At 35.0% G+C, this 22600-nt stretch overlaps 1 long non-coding RNA gene across 1 annotated transcript; it reads left to right on the top strand.

The window, feature by feature from the left end:
- Nucleotides 1-1440: 1440 nt before the first annotated feature.
- LOC144304009 (uncharacterized) lies at nt 1441-5498 on the top strand. Its single transcript, XR_013370988.1, has 2 exons — nt 1441-1636; nt 4245-5498. It is a non-coding gene; the product is annotated as an uncharacterized LOC144304009 (long non-coding RNA).
- The last annotated feature ends 17102 nt before the right edge of the window (nt 5499-22600 follow it).

The raw sequence follows: 22600 nt of genomic DNA, 5'->3' as shown, positions 1-22600 counted from the left end.
AACGCGACCCCTTTTACAGATTTGGGACAGAATGGCGCAAGAAGGCAATTCCCTTGTCAGAATCTTCAGGCTCAGGGTCTGAACCTATGAACAAGGATTGTTGTCACCTTCTTCAGAATGAACAGGCATCTGGGATGTGCATTACTTCTATTTTGATGACTCTGCTAGCACCTTGTTCTGTTAACATGCGATGTACACCATTTACATTGGGAAACTGGTTCTCAAGTTTCTGTAATAGCTGGTGTTCAGGCACTTTTTAAAGGATTTTTATACCAGTCACATTTGCCTCAGAAACATTTTAAAAGTGAAAGATTCTATTATTAAATATATGTAAAAGGTAATACTGCAGCGTATCATTTAGGACATCTCAAATATTGTTTTGATGGAAATCAGTGTAAATAGCAACATTGTTTCTATCAAGGACATCTATTCTTGACATATATTTATGTTGCTACTGAGAATTATATAGACCAGATTTCCATAATTTTATTGTCGATGAGAAATTATTTTATATTTGCTTGGGTGTCACCCATCTCCCAGACCACAGGACACTGTTCCCCCTTGGCTCTATTTTGCCTGCTTCAAGATTGAACATGTCAGAATGTGTGAATCCAGGGAAGAAGGACAACTGACAACAAACTCTGCAATGGGTCTCAGGGGAGCTATTTTAAACAGCCTTGGTTTCCAAAGTGAAGGACACGTTTAGTTATTAAACAATAGCTTTTCAGAATGGGTTCTCCTTTTTGCTGCTGTCAACGTTGGCTTTGTCAGAATCCTAATCTCAACAGCAAAATGTGGTATCAGTAGGAGCAAAACATTGTAAGAGCCAGCAGATTTTCAACAAAGAGTCCTGCCAGCCCCACCTACCTAATTTCTGGGGCTCAGTAAGAAATGAGAACATGGGGCAGCTTGTTCAAAATGCAGAAAAAAGATGTCATGAAAGGAACACATGGAGGTTTTTCCATTTTTTTTCTGCAGTGTCTCTCAGACTTCTCATGTTTTTATGTGCTATTTAATGTCAGTCTGAGTAAAGAAAAAATAATATTTGATTAACATGAATCTTACCGTTCATTATTATCTTGTACGATGGCAGTTTGAAATGCAATGTAAGATCATTTTACTCATATACAAAATTCCCAAAATCATACAGCTTGTGTCTCATAGCTTGTATATGCATGTGTATTCCATTCTTAGCAGGACAGGGAAACACTACACAAGCCAACTGAAATGTTTTTGTCTTAGTTGTTTATATACGCACAGTCAACCAACACCTTCTACTTTTGGCTTGCGATGCAGAAGAATAGAAAGGAAAGGAATTATGGGTTGCCCTCCATTTTCTCTTCCTTCTGTGTCATCATTTAAGTGGTTGGTTAAAACAGCAAAGTAATTTATGAGTAAGAAAGAATACCACAGGATTCCTTGGTTGTCGGTATTCTTAGAACCCCATTGTCTTCTTTAAGCAAAACCGAGATCTGTTTCAGGGGAAGAGCCTGGCCTTCCAGTGCTGTTGGGACCCACGCTTAGTCATAGACCTCACCTACTTACCTTGTCCTTGACCTGAGTATAGCTGAACTCCTTTCCTATGAATCACTGGCTCACTGGAGTCCTGAGCTCGAGCAGCCTCTTGAGCACATACGTGAGTAAGAAAATCTCCTCTGCTCACTCACTTACCTCTTCTATTCTCTTACTATGTTTAAAAAACAGAATTTCTGAGACAAAAGGTTTAATCATTTTAAGGCAGAAACAGCAGAGCTTAAAACCAGGCAAGGGGCCCTCCTTAGTTCAGGACCCTACCACTTACAAGTCTATTGGTCCCATACCCTTGAATTCAGCTCTCAATGCTGTATTTATCCAAAAATGATTCAGCAATAATTTCATTTTGGAATCACTGCAGCATATGATTTTGACAATAAAAATGAATGGTATTCATTGTTAACAGCTCACTGTGTACAAAGTCAGGGAAATTTGAGCAAAACACTAACAGGTAGTTATAAAATAATGTAAGTTCTGTCCCTAGCCATAAGCCTGGCAGGCAGTAGGCACTCATAATTATTTATTTCAAAATTTTATTATTTAATTGAATCAGGTATCTTGTCATGGCTCATTTTCATTCCTTTTTATTTTTAGATTATTGCGTGTTTTTAAAAATAACTCCCTGTTAAATAACAAAATAACTAAAGACTCATACCCAGAATATCAATAATTATTTAACTTTTCTTAAAATATGAAGGGTTCATTATATTTCTAATTTAGTAACAGACTTCATTTTAATTAGTTGTTTTTCTATTGGTTCCAGAATTCTACCAATGTTACAATTTTTAAAATATCAATTTACGCTGAATTTTTTTTTTCCTATGTGCATGTTTTTTTCTTTCTTCCTAGATATCCCCAAGCTTTAGGAGAAGCTTACAAATTGTAATTGACAGATACCTCTAGCCCTAAACTTTTCTACAAATCCTTGTTGACATCCACCAGGAATATAATGAGTCCAATGCAGCCTTTGGGTGTGTATGCATATCCATTCCTGGTGTATGTAATCATCTAAAATGCCCTGTTTTGAGATCTCCATGTTTGGGGCACTTGTCCAAAATTCAGGAATTTCAGGTCAACAATGCATATTTTCTAAGCCTTTTTCTTCCACTGAGGCATAAAAGAACATTTTAATTTTCTGCTGACCATAACTATGTCATGAAAACCAGAAAGCATTTTCCTGGGCCTTCTCTCCATCTGTCCAAACCATTCTACCTCTCCTGCAGCCACTACATGTTGGCACTGAGTATTTTTCAAGGTTCTCTTCTTCCAGAGTTCCTGATGGAAAGGAAATTCTTTCTCATTGGAATTCTCCTGATGGAAACTACATTTTTTTCAATTTTTGCAGAAAAGAGTAAGGGATGGTCACTGAGAACTCGTTCAAAGCGTAAATTCTTCTCTCTAGTTTTATCCCAACTAAATTATGGCTTGAAATTCCACTCCCCCAAGAAAGAAGGACTTTCAACTTCTAATATGAGATAAAATGTTCTTGTGGCATTTTTATAAGCTTTTATTTATTTATTTACTCATAAGACACAGAGAGAGAGAGAGGCAGAGACGCAGGCAGAGGGAGAAGCAGGCTCCATGCAGGGAGCCCAACGTGGGAGTCGATCCCAGTTTCCCAGGATCACGTCCTGAGCCGAAAGCAGATGCTCAACTACTGAGCCACCCAGGCATCCCTTTTATGGCATTTTGATCACTTATCCTATTTTATGGCATTTAGGAAAAACTCGAAGTTCGTAAAATAAACTTTCCCCTTTCAAGTTTTTGCAATGGAACAACACCGTGCTATTTTGCCTAAAGTCGTTTTATAAGGTTCTATTTTGAAAGACAAATGTAAACACTATTTTTGTTTCCTTTGCTGGTCTCTAACATCCCTACAAAGGATTTAATGCTTCTAGCTTTGGCCTGAAGTGAGTAAAAATAGTGAACTCCATTTATAAGTGTGAATCCATTACATGTTTTTAATTTTCTTAAGATTTATTTATTTGAGATGGGTGGTGCAGAGGGGGAGGGGAGAGAGAATCCCAAGGAGACTACCCACTGAGTATGGAGCCTGATGTGGGGCTCCATCCCACGATGGAGATCGTGACCTGAGTCCAAATAAAGTCAGATGCTTAATTGAATGCACCACCCAGGTACCCCAATCTGTTAAGCTTTTTTGAGCATTGACCAAGACAATCTTAATATTTACATCAGCTTAACTAAACTTTGGATGGATTTGTTCCTGACCATAGGTCACTGACCTTCCCAGAGCTTTTACTTGGAGAAAACTTGCGATTGGTAATTCTTTCTCTGTACTTTTTAAGTGTATATAAATATCCCTTCCAGTTTTATAACCCAGGACTGAATTTCTCAAGGACGTGAAAATTATCTCTTTGAAATGTAAATAGAAAGGGCATAGCATCCCTATCTCCCCAGGCTCGGTCACTCCCCAGGATAAGAGTCTAACTTTGCTGGGTGCCAATTAGCAGACACAGAGGGCTTAATTACAGAGAAAAACATTTGCCAACTCAGAAATAATCCAATATGCTCACATTTCATTGGTCAACCTCCTCCTTTAATGTTCTCCAATACTTCATACTAGCTCACACCAGGGGCTTAAAAACTCCTCTACCTTCTGTTTTAGCATAGTTGAATTTACTACTGCAATAGATTTAAATAAAGTCTTCCTTGCCTGTTTAACTTTATCTGGCATAATTTTGCTTTGACAGCAACATTTGAAGACCCATAAATCTTAGGAGGGAAGAGCAAGAGTCCCAAATTCATCTGTTCAAAAACCACAACCATGGCCAGACTTCGAAGATGAGTTTGGAAAAAACTCTGTTGGATGAAAAATGTTCATTGTGGACATAAAGGACTTGACTTCCCCTAGTTGTTTTTCCCTACCTTCTTTGATGAAACTAAATTGTCCATCACTGGCTGCTATACTGGAAGAGCAATTTCTCCCTCTTCTGAGAACTATTCATGACCAATTACTCCTGAAACTAGCCAATACATCCTTGTGATAAACCCTTTAAGAACCACACCTTCCTTCCCCTAAGGTAATATAATCCTGTGGAATTGCCTCAGTATTTAGAGTGAAGGCTCATGTTTAATGATGCCCGGGTAATTTTCTTGTAGCTCTACTATGAATAATCTGGTGACATTTCTATCAATGAAAAGGTTTGGTAGAGCTACCATTACTATTATTGCATATTTCTTAAAGGATATAGGAATGCAGATAAATTTGACAAAATATATTTTAGAGGCCATACTTTTTCATGCTTATTTTAAAATATTTTGGTCCTTAAACTGTCATTCTAATTTCATCTCATATTGTATTACAAGTTTAGATGAACCTAAAAGATTTATTCTTAACCAGGGATGATTTTTGTCCCTATCTCCCAGGAGACATTTGGCATTGTCTGAAGACATTTTTAATTGTAGTGACTGGGAGCGGTGGGGTTACTGATATTTAATAGATAAAGTCCAGGTACACTATACAACATTTTACAGTGCACAGGACACCCACTTGCAGCAAAGAATTATCTGGGGCAAAATGTAGATAGTGACAAGGTTGAGAAACTCTGGCCTAGAAGTAGAAATGTCTTGATTTTTGTCAATACTTACGCATTTTAATGAAGCTTGAGTAAGTTAGTTAATTTACCAGGCACATTGTCTCTTTGAAACCATTTTAAGATTAGCAGCTTTCTATAAAAATTAACACATTAATGGAGAATCTCATTCTAAGGAGAACTAGATCAGAATTTGTATGGTGAACTAGTTCAAAATTAGTTTCAGAAAGCTGTCTAGTGGGCTTGATACATGATAAATGGAAAGGCAAACATAAACTCTGCACCAATTTTACCTGAATATTTATATATTGCTTTCTGTAAGCAAAAATATTTCACCAGCAGTGGGGCTAAGGATCACAAAATAAAGAATAAAAATAAAAAAATAAAGAAAACAAAAATTTAAGTCTAAAATGATTTTCTTCCTTTTTTGTTGAGAGAATTATTTTTCACACGGATAGAAGTCTAACGTGTTAATCTCCCAGGAAAACATTTTCAACATTGAACCTTAGATTTACTGTGTAATACAGTCATATTTTACAACTTTAATAATTTCAGTTTTTGTTTCACAAGAGAAACTTTTCTCTGTTGAAATCTCCTCTTTGATCCCATGAGAAAGTCTCAGTGCTAAGTTGTCTTTTAAAAGATATTTCTTTCCAATAGATTGAGGACTTGTAAATGCCCGAGAGTTGAGTATGATAATAGATGGATAGGGGAATGTGCTGGAATCTCGGAGGGAAACAGACATACTTTCTTAATACCATGGGAACACTAGCCTAAGATTCACCGGCCCAGTGCATTCAATTTCCTTCAGCTTTCCATAGTCTCTAGGTTATAGATTATTTTATAATGTCAGTTGCCTTGCTGGAATAAAGGGGCCGTTAGGAGGGAGGTTTGCCTTTCTACATTCTCTACCTTGAGTGGAAAATTTTGAATGAGTTGCATGATTTTATCAAAAGAATAGTTGAAGTTTATTTTTTCTATCTAAGGTATTCTAAGTAATATATTTTTGAAGAGATGACATGTTACTTATTATTTTATTATTTATTATTATTATTTATGAACTAGCACTTACATTTAATTAGAAAGATTTAAAAATAAGATTAATATTTGATGTAAGACTATTTTCCCTAAAGCTCTCTAATATTTTAAGAAAACATCTCATTTCCCCTAAAATTCAATGGTTTATAGCTTTTGGGAGGGAACATTATGGGAATTGTAGCATGTCTCTTAATGACAATTCTGATCGTAGTAATTCCATTGTTTGCCTTGTCTATGTTCTATAATGTATTGTCAACAATCAGAAGCCAGAAAGAATAAAAGGCACTAAGAGATAATGGGAGTTCCTATAGCAGCATGATCTCAGACCATAGAGATAAAGAATTCATGTACAATAAACCTGCTTATTGGGATTTTTAGGCAAGATAAATTTTCAGAGTCTTAAATGTAATCTATTGATGAGTAAAATGTCATTATAAAAGGTATTATATAAGTCAGATACCATTAAAAAAGATTTGTTTTCAATTTTGTTTTGTGGTCACATAAGAAACGATGGAATATGTATCCTATGGACATTTGAACTCAGTCATTTTTATGGATACAGTGAGGACTTGAATACTGCCAGAAAATAACAGAGACAACTAAACCTATTTATGTGCCCTTACTCCAGGCTCTAAAGCAATTTGATGGAAATTACAAATGTATTTTCAGTCACTAATTGTTTTCACATGTGTGACTGTCTGCATCTTAGGGATGGGTTTATAACATTTCAAAGGGGTGTAGGGGGGACTTCTTTTTCAGATATTTTCCTATTTAATTTTTAGTCAATTTATCTACCTGTCTTCAGACTTTGTCTAAATAAAGTATTTTCATGAAAATAGATGATTAAGAAATTTAAATGCCCTTTGAATGAATTTTTACATTTTTTTCTAGTATTTTTACTTTAAAATATAGGTTTATTTGATCAATGATGATCAATGATATTGCCACTTTCATTATGTTTTCAATATTTTATTTGCATTTTTAATTCTATAGAAACAGGATTTCCAGTGGCATTTTAAATATAATTTCTACCACTTAAATTTCTGCTTTCAATGCTAAATAAAGCTTTAGAAGAAATCATGTGCAATCTCAGGCATATTCAATGATGTGTTTATACATAGAAAATTGAATTAAGATGCTAAGAATCATGTGTAAGTTTTCAAAACCATCTCAGAGATTGGAAAAACTCCTCTCAGATTTAGATAAAAGAATGAAAATGCTTCAAGTTGCAATAAAGTGACAAAAACACTCCCATACGCACAAGATTGCAAATTATTAAAAATAAAGGGTTAGAAATAAGCATTATTGATCATTTTGTCTTTTTGATCAATTAGTTATTATGATCAAATTTTGAATCAACCAGTACTCTTTCAACTATTTCGCCTTGAATTGAGTAAAATAAATTTATTTTGCCACTGTCAGCCCTGGAATTTCAAAGCCACCAGGAAAGAAAATTCTGTTTGAGGCAACCACTCATAAAAATTCTCCCGAGGGGGATCCCTGGGTGGCGCAGCGGTTTGGCGCCTGCCTTTGGCCCAGGGCGTGATCCTGGAGACCCGGGATCGAATCCCACGTCGGGCTCCCGGTGCATGGAGCCTGCTTCTCCCTCTGCCTGTGTCTCTGCCTCTCTCTCTCTCTCTCTCTCTGTGACTATCATAAAAAAAAAAAAAAAAAAAAAAAAAAAAAAAAAAAAAATTCTCCCGAGGGAATTATCTTTTTCTCTTTATTCATTGAGGAGTAGTTTGGGATTACCTCAGAATTCTCAATTTAACAGTACTTCAGAAATAAAAGATATCTACCATATATTTTTGAGTTACAATAGCACTTTCTCAGAAAATTGTGTTTTGTAGAGAAAACCAGCACCACAACAATAACACATCTCCATGAAGTTGATCCTCATTATTCACAATAGTGAATGGAAGTGATACAAGGGTTTTACCAGCTATCTGGGCATCCTTTAGTCCAGACAAATTGACAAATGCAAATATCCATCAATGGCATCATATAACAGGCTACTAGATGCAGTCTTGAGTAAAAATGATTTTCCTAATGATCAAACCTTAATTAAGAATAACACAGGTAGGGCAGCCCCAGGTGGCTCAGCAGTTTAGCATCACCTTTGGTCCAGGGCGTGATCCTGGAGACTGGAGATGGAGTCCCACATTGGGCACCCTGCACGGAGCCTGCTTCTCCCTCTGCTTGTGTCTTTGCCTCTCTCTCTTTCTGTGTCTCTCATGAATAAATAAATAAAATATTAAAAAAAAGTATAACACAGGTAGTATAATAGTTAAAAAGTCTCAAAATCACAACTAAACAAGTGGGATGGCAGATAGTGTTCTTGGAGAGGTAAGCTTGATGTCATAGAAAATAGTTATTTTTAATAATTTTATGCATATTTCCTTTAGACTTTAAATAATTTAGATTTTTGGGAATTCTATGAAATGGTCTTGAAATTAATAGGGGTAGTAAATATATTAGTATATCCAAAAATATTATTAATGAAAGACCACTAAGACAAACTTGACTTACCAAATTTCACAGTAAGTGATGAAGAATTTATAATGTAATCAAGAAGGTATTGATTTAGGAGAAAAACAAGTAAATGTGTAAAGCAGAACAAGGCATCCATAAAGATATTTTAGTATGTATGAAAAGTTAATATTCAATATAGCTGTTAGTTTAATTAGTAAGCAAAGAATGGGTTAGTTAATACATGTCGCTGGAAAAACTGATAATCCATGTTTTTTTTGTTTGTTTGTTTTTAAAGATTTTATTTATTCATGGGAGACCCAGAGAGAGAGAGGCAGAGACACAGGCAGAGGGAGAAGCAGGCTCCCTGATGTAGGGGAGCCTGATGTAGGACTCAATTCCAGGACCCTGGGGATCATGACCTGAGTTCAAGACAGTGAGCCAAAGGCAGATGCTCAAACACTGAGCCACCCAGGTGCCCCCATGTGTAATTATTTAAAAGTCAACCTAATGCCAAGCCTTATCACAAAATATAAATTTGCTGTGGATTAAATCATTAAGTATGAAATCTCCTGAAGTGATTTTGTGTCAGGAATTCTGACAGCCTGTTTTTATTGGATGAGACCATTTTTTATTTACCAGTGCTGGTATTGTGGTGTCTGAATATAGATCCACAAAATAGAAAGAACATTGCTTATGGTAACACCACCTTCTTGTCTAGGAAGGAAGAGGAGAATCCTTCCAGATGGCAAGGCTGGAGGCTAGAGTGGAAAGAAAACTGACCTAGAGGAAAGAAGAATAAAAAAAAAAAAAAAAAAAAAGAGGAATAAAGTAGGAACCAGCACATCCTACCTAGGGATGGTTGGGGCATTGAGAGAGGGAGATTTCAAAGGGCTAGAGGAATACCTGCCCAATTTTCCTATGTCCATATTGACACAATGTGGTGCAGGAGAAAAGAGCAGAAAGAGCAAAGAGAAGTGTCTGCTCAGGCTAGGTCTCCTCCATTTCTCTTCCTTACTAGTGGCCAAAAGACTACAAAAAGGTCCTGTATGCTATGAGGAGCCTCATATCAGACAGCAGACTTGACTGGTGAGATACCAGAGAAAGTTCATCATCAAAGAGCTAACGGCCTTTTAACTGATTCCTCCAGGAAAGATCTGGAAGCCAGGGGTCTTAGGACTTGCAGCCAGACATCAGCAGCTCTGCATGCAGACCAGTAAGAAGCAAGAGATGCCAAGGCAGGAAGTAGCTATTGGATTCCAGGGAGCTATCGCCCTGCCCTGAGAGAATAGACTGAACAGTTTCTTTTACTGCAAACGCTCCAGCTCAGGTTCAGTGAGGAGAAAGTTTGATTCCCACACCAGCTTAAAGAGGCCAAACACAACTGGTGATCAGGGCATCTTTCAGAGAGTGGCTGGACCCTCTTCTTGAAAAAATAGGTAGTATTTCTCTGTCCTTATATGCATCAGGAAGTGAGGAGGGTGTGGGAGTACCCCAGGGGCAGATTAAGCAGATAGAACATTGAATTGACTGCAAGAAATAACTCATTTAAACCACAAAGGGGGGTTTAATAATGACATATATAATTCTCTACATTTTTGTCTTTCCCTTCAGTCAGTAGAAATGAGAGTTTGTGAGGAAGATATTTATTATTTTTATTATTGATAAATTCCCTTAGAGATATTTTGCATACATGGATTCTACTAAAATATTCTATCTAAATATTAAAGTCATTAAATTTTAGATTGAATTATCTAAATTCTAAATTCTACCTAAAATTTTGATCTAAATTCTATCTAAAAATTAGATAAACTAATATTCTATCTAATATTAATGTCATTAAATTTTACCACTGAGGGGCGCCTGCCTGGCTCAGTGGGTTCAGCATCTGCCTTTGGCTCAGGTCATGATCCCAGATCCCTGGGATGGAGTCCCAAGTCAGGTCCCCTGCTCAGTGGGAAGTCTGTTTCTGCCCCTCCCCTGGTCCCTCATGCTCTTTCTCTCTCTTGTAAATAAATAAATAAATAAATAAATAAATAAATAAATAAAATCCTTTAAAAATTTTGAAAAATAAAATTTACCACTGAGTTTTTACTGCTTTTATTTCAAATGTTACTTCAAATGAAAAATGTGAACAAAAGCTATCAGGTATCAAAGAGATACAGAGACATCTTATATACCCAATAAATGAGTATTTAGTCCTAATCTCACTAAATGTATAAGTTTAACATTACACTTTTTTCTTTCCTTTGTCTTTTTTTTTTTTTTTTTTTTAAGATTTTATTTGGTCAAGAAGAGAGTCTGTCACTACTCCCTAAGAGTTTGTATAGTTCATGTATACTATACATATGTATACTACATGTATATATGTATACTATAATATATATTATATACACATATGTATATAATATATACAATTATAGAGAATTGCTTATAATTATATATATATATTATATATATATAAATATAATTGGAGACAATCCAATTACCAGCATGCTATTTTAAAAATGCCCCTTAAACTCTAGAAAAAACTTTGATACTAAAGGTGATGTAAGTTCTTCATTTGGGTTAATATTGAACCCCAAAGGAACCACGTGTTGTATGGACATAATATATCTTGTTGTATTTTACTTAAAATGCTTTCTGGCTATAAAGAAAGAACAAACAATAAAACTGAAACAATATGGAAATAACACAAAATCTAGCAGTACTGTGATATTAAAGTTTGTGTGTGTGTGTGTCTCATTGGGCCGACTGAGGCTTTGTACCTATTTTATATCTAAGGAGAAACTATTGCAATTAAAGTAGCTTAATTTGGGTTTCTCAATGGGTTGACAGTCCACAAGACCAGTCTCAGGTTTGATCATTCAATAGAAGGACTCATAGAACTCAGAAACTGTTATAGTCACAATTACAATGTATTATACATAAAGATTACAAATCAAAATCAGCAAAGAGGGTTCATGGGGCACAGTCCAGGCAAAACCAGACTCAAGCTCCCAGCTACCCCTTTCTATTGGAATCCTGTGAGGATGCACTTAATTCTCCCAGCAACAGTGTATAACAACTTGTGCAAAATGTTTCCAAACTGGGGAGCTCACCCAAGCTTTGGTGTCACAGGTGCAGTGCCTGGGTGACTCACCTCAGCTACTCAGATTCCAGCCCCCACTCACCATTACAGGCACTTATGGTCTATCACATTGTTAGGTAGGATATACTTATCCATTCATAGAGCATGGCCCAAGCCTACAGGCAAACCTCCTATGAGGCGGAATATTCCAAGGACTCAGGTTTTTTTCCCAGGAGCTGACTGAAGGCCTTTCTTTGGAGCATGCAGGGTAAAAGTTAATGCTTCCCCCACCAGTGAGCCAAACACTGACAAAGGAGATGCCATGACTAGGCTAAAGTGTCATGATTAGGAGTGTCATGACCAGGCTAAACTAATCAGAGCTCACTCCTGGATCTAAGGAGTTTTCCCAAAATTATATTTGTTGAACCAAGGAGAGAGGCATGGAATGGGCATTAAGTCTCAGTTATAACAGGAAAATTTCCCCAATTGTTAGCATGGAATAGCCAAACATAAAAATGAAAGGGATAAAGAAACTGGTTAGGGAAAAAAATGGCAGGAATAAATATGCTAATGAACAGAAACAATATTTTCAAATGTCTTAAAGATAAAACTACTTCCCTATTTGGGGAAACTAATGATTCATCATCAGAGTATTTGTTTGTTTGCTTTTTTTTTTTTTTTTTTACTTTGTGCCTTACTCAGGCACTAAGTAAAGTATGAAGATAGTACATACATTATGCAAAATCCTAGTCATTAAATCTCTTTTACATCAAATATTAGATATATGACCTTGGGTAGCTTCTTTAATCTCTCTAGTCCTCAATTTTATCATCTCTGAAATCAGATGATGATCCTTACACTGTAGAATTTGTATAAACAATAAACAAATAAATAGGGATTTGTCAAATAATGTACTTTCTCAAAGTTGTGTTCAGGATGAATGGAATTAGTCTTGTTTTAGCACACAGATACTAAGAATCAGATTCTTGAGTAAATCAATGTCAAGGTTAGGTAATGGCTCAGACACCTCGGCCATTAAACTTTTACAGGTGCTATTTACCTACTTTTGTTTTATTGTGGAAATAATGTTTTTTTCTTTACTTAATTATATGAAATGTATGGATTCTTTATTTTGGCACAAGAAAAGATCTAGATTTCAACTAAAATCCAAAATATCAAATTATTCATAATATTGTCTCTGGGTGTTTGCTAAATCTGAGTCTGCCATCCTCATGCTACGTAAAGCATTTGGGTTTATTCCCTCAGGTTAGAGAAAAATGTGAATGTTCTCTCCTCCAGACATTTCCTCTTACCTGGGATTTGAGGCCCATGTGCTTCCATCTCTCTCCCCCCTTTTTTTTTTCCATCTCTCCCTTAATGATGTTTTCTTTTCTTCCAATTTTGCCCCTTCTTGCATGATTCTTCAATTATTTGCACACTAGTAACTGCCCTCCTGAACAATGTTGATGGAACTAGAGGATATTATGCTAAGTGAAATAAGTCGAACAGAGGAAGACAATTATCATTTGATCTACTCATATGTGGGATATAAGACACAAATAGCGGATCATAGGGAAAGAGAGGAAAAAATAAAACAAGACAAAATAAGAGAGGAAAGCAAACTACAAGAGACTCTTAATTAGAGGAAACAAACTGAGGGTCACTGGAGGGGAGATGGGTGGAGAGATGGGATAACTGGGTGATGGGCATTAAGGAGGGTACATGATGTAATAAGCACTAGGTATTATATAAGACTGATGAATCCCTGACCTCTACCTCTGAAACCAATAATACACTTTATGTTAATTAATTACATTTAAATTTAAAAAATTCTCAAGATTCCATCTTAAAAAATCAAGTGCCCTTCTCCAAGCTTTATCATTTTCTAACAATATTACATATCTGCACTTCTCAATTGATAGAGGCCTCAGGATCATTGAAAGAATCAATGAGAAATAGAAAAATTTTAAACGTAACAGAGAAAAAAAAAAAGGAAAAGAGAGAGAGGGAGGGTGGGAGAAGGAGGGAAAGGGAAACAGAGACAGAGACAAAGACAGAAACAAAAAACAGAGACTAACTCTAACTAACTCTAGAGAACAAACAAACCTATGGTTACCGGAGAAGAGGTGGGCAGGGCAGGGATGGGTGAAAAGGTGATGAGGATTAAAGAGAGAAATTGTGATGAGCATTGGGTGATGCATGGAGGTGTTGAATCACTATACTGTACACCTGGAACTAATATAACATTGTGTGTTACCTATACCGAAGTTAAAATACTAACAGAGAAGTATCAGAGAAAGAATGACATGAGCAATCTCTTTCCTGCCCCACTTCCTGCCAGACACACGGAGTCAAAACACTGTAGAGAGTGGTCAGCAGTATTTAAGACCAAGGAAATGGGATCCCTGGGTCGCTCAGCGGTTTAGCATCTGCCTTCAACCCAGGGCGTGATCCTGGATACCCGGGATCGAGTCCCACGTCGGGCTCCCTGCATGGAGCCTGCTTCTCCCACTGCCTGTGTCTCTGCCTCTCTCTCTCTCTCTCTCTGTCTGTCTGTCTCTCAAACATAAATAAATAAAATCTTTAAAAAAACACAAAAGATAATTATTGATAATTAATAAAATTAGCCCTCTATTTTGCATTCCCATTACCAACAACAGTAACAACAATGTATTACTTCTGCAAATAATCCTTTGTGGTTTTAATAAAGAAGCAAAAAGAATTCAACAGGGTAAATTTATTTATTTATTTATTTTTTTAAAGATTTTATTTACTCATTAATGAGAGGCACAGAGAGAGAGGCAGAGACACAGGCAGAGGGAGAAGCAAGCAGGCTCCATGCCGGGAGCCGGATGCGCGACTCGATCCCGGGACTCCAGGATCGCGCCCTGAGCGCCATAGGCAGGCGCCAAACCGCTGAGCCACCCAGGGATCCCCTCAACAGGGTAAATTTAGAAGAATGTTGGAGGGAATATTTTACATGAATACAATGTATATCATATTTTGTGCAAAATATACATTTTATCATTAGCAAAAGTATAATTTTCTTTGGGAGAAATAGAATGATCCAAGTGTTCATTCCCTTGTACAAGCAAAGGAAATAATTCAACATGCATATACTGAAATATTCTTTTATTTAAAAATACTTTCTCCTATGATCTTTAATATTGCATTTTTAAAGGCAACCCTAAAAGACATGTATTAACTTGCTGGTAATTATTTGTATATTACATCATGTAAAGCATAATGTATTGTGACACTTGTAAAGTGTTATATTGAATACTGAATTAAACTGGATAGATTCCAAAAGAATATTTTATTAAATTTTCTTGCTAACGTATTACCTTGACACGAAGAGTTTAAAGTTAATGAAGCTTGGCCTTTAGATAATCCAGCTAAATAAAAAATGTTCCTCTCTATTGTACATTTTCTTCTTTTTCCCTTCTCTTTCTCCTCTCCCTTTTCCTTCTTCTCTTTCTCTTCTTTTTGTACTTGGATTCAAATACACTGTGTCCTAAAGCCAAAAGCAAAAATTTTTTATAAGATCTGTATCTTAATTTCTAAGAGTTCCCAAAGCCTCATTTAATATTAACTTTAGAAGGACTTTACACCCAGTCAACAGTTTCCTTATATCATTTTGAAGTTGGAGAAGATACTGTTTCATTGCTTGGTAGAATAGACCCTATTAAAATATCAATCCTGTTTTTTAAAAAGACCGCATTTGTACATGAGTGGAAGAAACATTTATAAAGCAAGCTAAAATGTGAATATAATGTAAGGGGAACTTTATTCTATTTGGATTCAATTAGTAAGTTGTTCTTTTGATTATCAGCATATTTAAGTCTATAAAATGAAGATGTTGAATGAAGAATATATGTTAAGTTTCCTAGAGATATGTGATTGCATTTTTCTGACATTATCTAAATATAATATACTGAAAAAGTATACAAAATCTTAAGGAGTGGTGACAGACTGTCTTCTTGACCAAACATAGTGATGTTCCTCAGAACACTCTTTTTGACTAGCAACTTAAAAGGTCATAAAATATCCCAAAGCAAATTTTGAATATATTTTATTCCATGTTTTCATTAACATATATATTCAAAATTTACTATATAATTTTTGATGTTCAAATTTTTGTAATTAAGTCATCCCTGTAAAGTCTACAGGCTAAATTATTGTCTTTATTTCAGTTAAATGTATAATTCTACCTTTCTATCTGTACCACAAATTGATAACGGCTGTATCAACAATCTTGGGCTTTTTGATAATCAGTGATACCAATGTCATAAACCCAATCCTGAATGCAACAGATAATATTTTGCATCATTACACCATATAGAAAATATTACAGTCCAGTGAATAATCAACTATTTCGGTTAAAGATCTCTACCTATATAAGAAAATATAAAATAATTCAAAATCTTGTCCACCATTGGCTTTATAATTTCTTGATAATTATTAACATGACTTCTTCTATTCCCACTCAACTTAAGGTTCATTAGGTCATTTTTTTTCATTTTTTATCTTAAAATTCCATCAGGTGTTTTCCACAAACTGTCCTTTAACCCTTACACCACATGTCACCAGGAACAAAATTGATATCACAAACGGATTTCATATCAGCTGTTAAATAATTCTTTATAGGATAGCAACTGCTAGTCACTGTGAAGCCTGGCATACTTGGATAGCATGACAACTGAAAAACAATCATCATATTCCATTATTTGTCCTTAATGGTAACTGTGGCTCCATTTTAAATCAAGGTCCAAACAAGAATTTCATTTTCAGGGTGCTGAGGTGGCTCAGTGGGTTAAGCATCTGTCTTCAGCTCAGGTCATGATCTCAGGATCCTGGGATGGAGCCTCACATCAGGCTCCATGCACAAGGGGAGTCTGCATCTCTTCCCTCTGCCTTTCCTCCATCCCCTCCCCTCACTCATGCTCTCTCTGTCTCTCTCTTTCTCTCTCTCAAATAAGTAAAATCCTATAATATATTATTTAATTTTTTAAAAATAAACCTGGTTTTCCTTTTTTTTTTTAAAGATTTTATTTATTTATTCATGAGAGACACAGAGAGAGAGGCAGAGACATAGGCAGAGGAAGAAACAGGTTCCTTGCAGGGAGCCTGATGCGGGACTCCATCCTGGGATCCTGGGATCACAACCTGAGGCAAAGGCAGACACTCAACCACTGAGCTGCCCAGGTGCCCAGAATTTCATTTTCTATGAAGCATGTTTTTGATACTGATAGGATACCCACTCATATAAAATTAAAATATGTGAAACATTTTCTGAAACCATGACATAATTGTACAGTTATCTGTTAAGTAAATGTCACTGCTTCACAGTTGGTTTGCCTTGGATCTAATCAGTTGGAATCATTGAATATTTGAAGTGGTGTGAGAATGTTTATCTTTGCTTTTTATTTTCATTCCAAATTACTTTTTTGGGTTCAAATGCTTTTTTAAAAAAAGTCCTTTAAATAAGAGCTAGCTTTGTATGGAAAGAAAGTGAGAGACTATAATAATTTATCCAGTTACTTTTTTAATCTCAAAGTCCACCCCCCTCCCCCACCAATCCCCATCTAAAAGGAAAACATGCATTGCAGGAATTTTTATATTATAATGTTTTTAACATAAGCTTTTATTTTTCTTTGCCTCGAAATAAGAGAGTTTTCTCCTTTATGCAAATATATTTAAACTGACGAACACTATGCTTCAGTCTAGTGTATTATACTAATGTCCATAATATTATTAAAGCAGTATAAATTTTAATAGTTTAAAATTGTCCTGGCATTAAACTATAGATTTCATAGTTTTTATTTTTAGCATAGAAAAAAAGCTACCAACAAATTTAGAAGCATTTGAAACAATCCTCAAATCTTCAAAATTGTAGACAATTGTTTAAAGCATATAATACTGACTGGTTGGCAAAGCAGAGGTCTTACAACAATATTCAAGCTGCATTGTAATATTCCAACATAAATATTTATTGATCATTTAAAAAGAGTTACATTGTACTTAGTGCTAGGTTTTAGACTGTTTTACAGATGTCCTTTACTTACTCTCATTTGGAAGTCTCAACAGATATAATTCATAAAACTGCCCCATAATAGATTTGCAAGAACTGCAATAAACAAAAAAATGAAGACCAAATATTGATCAGAAAAAAATTTTGAAGTAAAAACTTTCTTTCTACACTGTGTTGGAAATAAAGCTTCTAAAATAGACCTTGATTATTCTTTAATCACATCAGCAATGTAGAGACTCTATGTTTAAAGCCAGAGAATGCCTTGTACTTCTCCAGGCAAAGAACAAATTGAACCTCACATCAAGTCTCTAGCAGATGGATGAGGGCTATCGTAGATTATGCCAGAATCAATGCCATTTGGCTCTGTCACTTCCCAGGCAATAAATATAGATTTCTTTTGCAAGTGACGTTTTATCTAGGATATTTATTCTTTCAGTTTTAAGTGGATACCAATCTATTAAATACTCATTTTACAACTTACAAAATAGGTTGTTTCAAAGAATCAAAAAAAAAAAAAAAAAAGAAAAGGGAAAACACCTGGCCTCCAGCCACAATACATTCACATTATATTATATTTCACTCAGAAATAAAACAGTCTTGCTTAAGTTTCTTCAGGGATTTGACCTAGATTGCTACAGCAAAGACTCCTAAGAAAGTATCTATATAATGACATCTGGAAATGCTCCAGATGAAATCTTTTCTAATACACAATCCATCTGGTACTTGCCTGGAAGGAAATCTTCAAAGAGAACCAGAATATAGCTCAAATGTTCTCTCAAGTGACACCCAACAGGATCTGCAAACTCATTTGCTCTATCTCTGCTTCAGTGAATCTTGTATTCAGATCAGTATCTATTGACATGAAGTTCCTTTTTTTTCTTCTTGTACCAGGGATGTTCTATTTATGGTATTTTAGCCTATAACCTCATCTATTAAGTTTTAGCTTCTATTCTTTATTGGATGATAATATATTATTTCTTTGTAGTGAACACACAGGGAGAAATGTTTGCTCTAAGAAAAGGAGAGTTCCTTCAGAATTTTTTAAAATTTTAATTTCATTCTGTGCTTATTTTGAGATGACAAAACTGATACTTGGGAGCTCTTCCCACTTGCTCTTCCTCTTTCTTTGCCACCTACCTCAATTATTGCAAGGATGGGATATGCTGGTACTGGGAAACTTTCTGTTTCCTTTTCCTATTTCCTGAATCCATGAAATATCACATGATTTTCAACCCACTTACTTAACTTCTTATAATTGTCAATCATCTAAAACTTGTACAATTTGGAAGCTTAAACCTAAAAGTCTTATGTCACCTAAAAGTGAACACTGTTCAAAAACAGAGAGTCACAACATTTGGGCTTCTGACAATCACAAATTGTACATCACAAATTTATACAAATTATTGTCACCATATTTAGGGTCATGAATATAGATAATACATTTCCATTAATAATAAGTTACCTATTGAGCACTCATATGGCAAGTATTTTCTCACCGCCTTATGTGGATTATCAAATCAATTGACTATCAAAGCAATTTGAAGCTAGTATTGTTATTCTCAGTCTATATATAATGAAATGGAAGCACTAGTGTTTTATAATCTAAGTCCACATCTGTATAACTAATAAACTGTGGAATTGAAATCCAGTCTGAAAAGTGAGTTAAATAGTCATGGAAAGCATCCTGTAAGATTAAAAAAATTGGTCTCTAGAGTATTCATATTAATGTGAATTAATGAATCAAATTATTAATATCTGAGACAGATTTTATAGAGCATATACTTTGCTCAGATGTTGGAATATTCTCAATAATTGCTTATATTTTGTTTTTATTTCTATAAAGTTCATATTCATATAATACTTCTATTTAATCTATATCTATTTGTCTTTTTAATATTTATATGTGAATGCCATTTTAATTTAAAGCTACTCAATCTTCACTTTTCTCACTGCGATCTGTTCCAGAGACAAAACATGTTTCTCTACTTTGCAATACCTGCCTTTGCAATAATTAATTTCTGTGATGACAAAGAGCATTTATATGCCCAAGAAGAAAATGTCAAGATTCTCTTTCATTGTTTAAAGCATCTGAATTGTTGAACTTCAATCTAGAATCTTGAGATAAAATAAGTGTTTTCTAATATGTCCTCATTATATTCCTACTCTTACTATAACACTATATAGGCTTGCTGCCCTGTCCTTCTGCTCTATTAACTATCTGAGTAAGCAGCTTCCAATGAGGCTGCATATGACATCCTCACGGACAAGAGTGGGGAGGAAGTTGTGCCATTTTCCTGCATAAGAGAGAAAATAGCTCAGGATCAAAAAAATAACTGTGTAGGAACTAAGATTGCCTCTATGGATTATACTTGATGGACTATACTAAAAAAGATAAAATAAATAATATTACAATTGGAAGTTTTTCTTAGTCAATAAGCTTAGTCCAAACTTGAATTAAAGTGATAAATTCTTTAATCATGATTTTGTACACACACACACACACACACACACATGGAGTTATTCCTTGTTATAAAGAGTGAAATTACTTCATATTACAAGGGTTGTTGCCTGAAAGTAATGGAACATTGTGTGTCAACTATACTTCAATAAAAAAAAGTATAGTTACTTCATATTATAAGGGATAAAATGTAACAGATTTCTGAATACAGCAGGCAGGTATTACTGGAAGAGATACAACAAGTGACCAAGTTTAAGACTGAGAAATCTCTCTGTTCAAAAGAAAAAATATATAGATTAAATATGTCTAGGTGCTTAAGTTTGCCCCATAACTATCTCTTTAAAGAGAATTTCTATTTGGATTTTGTCATTTTGTAATTTAGGGCAACTTGTTATCAGGTACCAGAGTGAACTTTGTTGATTCTCTAATGGTATAGAGATTCTGACCTCAGCTGTTTATTCTGAGGAGAAACACATATATCTTTATATCAGTACCTCTTTAATTAGCTTGAACTTTTAATGTCATCTAGCTTACAAATAAGACAATATAGTGTTAGCTTTTATAGGATAGGTTTTTTTCTTTGGATGCTCTGCCTAATTCATTCATTGTTTCCCATTCTTTCAAATCACAATTTATGATATTTTATTACTGTCATGTTCTTTTTTTTTAATTGTTTTTTAAAAAATATTTTATTTATTTATGCGTGAGAGACACACACACATAGAGAGAGGCAGAGACACAGGCAGAGGGAGAAGCAGGCTCCATGCAGGGAGCCCGACGTGGGACTCCATCCCGGATCTCCAGGATCACGCCCTCGGCTGAAGGCAGTGCTAAACCGCTGAGCCACCCAGGCGGCCCTACTGTCCATGTTCTTAAAAAGTCTTTAAGGCATTGGAAAACTCTGATTATAAGCATTATTACTCTTAGAAGTGTGTGTGGGGGGGGGGAGGCAGGGGAGCCTAAGTTAGAAGCATTGATCTTACTTAGTATGATGCAAAGAACATTTCAGTTATTCATAATTCTACAAGTTATATTGGTGAATCCAAATTTAAGATGGTAATATGTAGACACAGAGACAAGTGCTGGAATAAATATGGAAATTTTGACATTTCTCTCTTTGTCTTTAAATCCACAGTTCAATCATTTGATAGGTATGACATTTCTTTAAAATTTACCTATATGTGGGATCAAACACCATTCTAGATTTATAGCAAATATCTAAAGATTTCAATGGATACATTCAAAATCCAGCATTAATGAAATATGGAAGCCAACAAAAAAGTAAAAAGAAAAAAGAAGGAAGGAAGAAGGAAGGAAGGAAGGAAGGAAGGAAGGAAGGAAGGAAGGAAGGAAGGAAAAAGAAAAGAAAAGAAAGAAAGAAAGAAAGAAAGAAAGAAAGAAAGAAAGAAAGAAAGAGAGACAGGCTTTAGTAGTAAATGTTCTACCTATAATTACTGAGAAAATAGGTAGGTACTCCAGAAAACCCTGGAAAATATTTGCACTGGTCATACCAGGTTTATTTCTAAGCATCCCTTTAATGTAACATTGCTTTCATACTGGAGCTTATCTAGAGGATTATGTAAGATTTGGAAAAAATAATGTTAAATAATCTAGAACAGTATTCAAATCTGAATTTATGAAAAGGAAGATGGAAGATTTGGAAAGTGTTTGAAGAATCTAAACCTTTAATACCAATAGGAAACAATTTAGTGGGCAGATGACTTTAAGGAGGCAGATTTGAGTATTCAGAAGACTCTAATAATTAAAATTATTCAAATGGGTTACATTATAGGAAAAAAGTGTCTTAAATTGAAATTCTTTACAGTTTCAATGTCTTCACATTAATCACTTTTTTTTTCACATTAATCACTTTATTGCACTCTTAAAACTTTGTTAAAGCAATACAAGGCATTTTTTTTTTTACTATTTCATGAATGATAAAACTGCTGACAAGAAAGTTCAGAGAAGCCATTACAGATTTGCAAATGATATATTTGATAAAGGGCTAATACTGAGGGGGGCATTTGATGGGATGAGCACTGGGTGTTATGCTATATGTTGGCAAATTGAACCCCAATAAAAAAAACTACTACTCAAAAAAAAAAATAAAAAAGGGCTAATATCTAAAATATGCAAAGAACTCATATCAACTCAACTCAATATCAAACAAACAATTCAAATAAAAAATGGGCAGAAAACCTGACTAAACATTTTTCCAAGGAAGACACAATTGATCAACAAACATGTGAAAAGATGCTCCACATCACTAATCATCAAGGAAATGCAAATCAAAACTATAATGACATATCACCTCACACTTGTCAGAATGGCTATCACCAAAAGGCAAGAAATAACAAGTGCTGGTGATGATGCAGAGAAAAGGAGACCTTAGCACACTGGTGGTAAGAATGTAAATCAATGCAGCCACTATGGAGAACAGTATGAAG

This window comes from Canis aureus, chromosome 33 (genome assembly GCF_053574225.1).
Source record: "Canis aureus isolate CA01 chromosome 33, VMU_Caureus_v.1.0, whole genome shotgun sequence".
Taxonomy (NCBI): Eukaryota; Metazoa; Chordata; class Mammalia; order Carnivora; family Canidae; genus Canis; species Canis aureus.
The sequence above is the reverse complement of the archived record's forward strand: the minus strand, read 5'-3'. Positions and strand labels throughout refer to the sequence as shown.